The following is a 496-nucleotide window of genomic DNA, read 5'->3' as shown; positions in this document are numbered from 1 at the left end:
GACTGCAGCTAACCCCCGAGTATGAGGCTTGCTCACCACTCGGTAGGATTTTTCAAACTTAGGCGATTACTGGACTGCAGCTAAGCCTCTGACTGAGAGGCTTGCTCAACACTCGGTATGATTTTTCAAACTTAGGAGAGTACTGGACTGCAGCTACGCTTCTGAGTGAGAGGCTTGCTTACCACTCGGTTTGATTTTTCAAACATAGGCGAGTACTGGACTGCAGCTAAGCCTCCGAGTGAGAGGCTTGCTCACCACTAGGTAGGATTTTTCAAACTTTGGCGAGTACTGGACTGCAGCTAAGCCTCGGACTAAGAGGCTTGCTTACCACTCGGTAGGATTTTTGAAACTTAGGCGAGTACTGGACTTCAGCTAAGCCTCCGAGTGAGAGGCTTGCTCACCACTCGGTAGGATTTTTCAAACTTAGGCGACTACTGGACTGCAGCTAAGCTTCCGAGTGAGAGGCTTGCTTACCACTCGGTTTGATTTTTCAAAC

This window comes from Triticum aestivum, chromosome 7A, assembly GCF_018294505.1.
Source record: "Triticum aestivum cultivar Chinese Spring chromosome 7A, IWGSC CS RefSeq v2.1, whole genome shotgun sequence".
NCBI classification, from domain to species: Eukaryota; Viridiplantae; Streptophyta; class Magnoliopsida; order Poales; family Poaceae; genus Triticum; species Triticum aestivum.
This window is presented reverse-complemented; position numbering follows the sequence as displayed.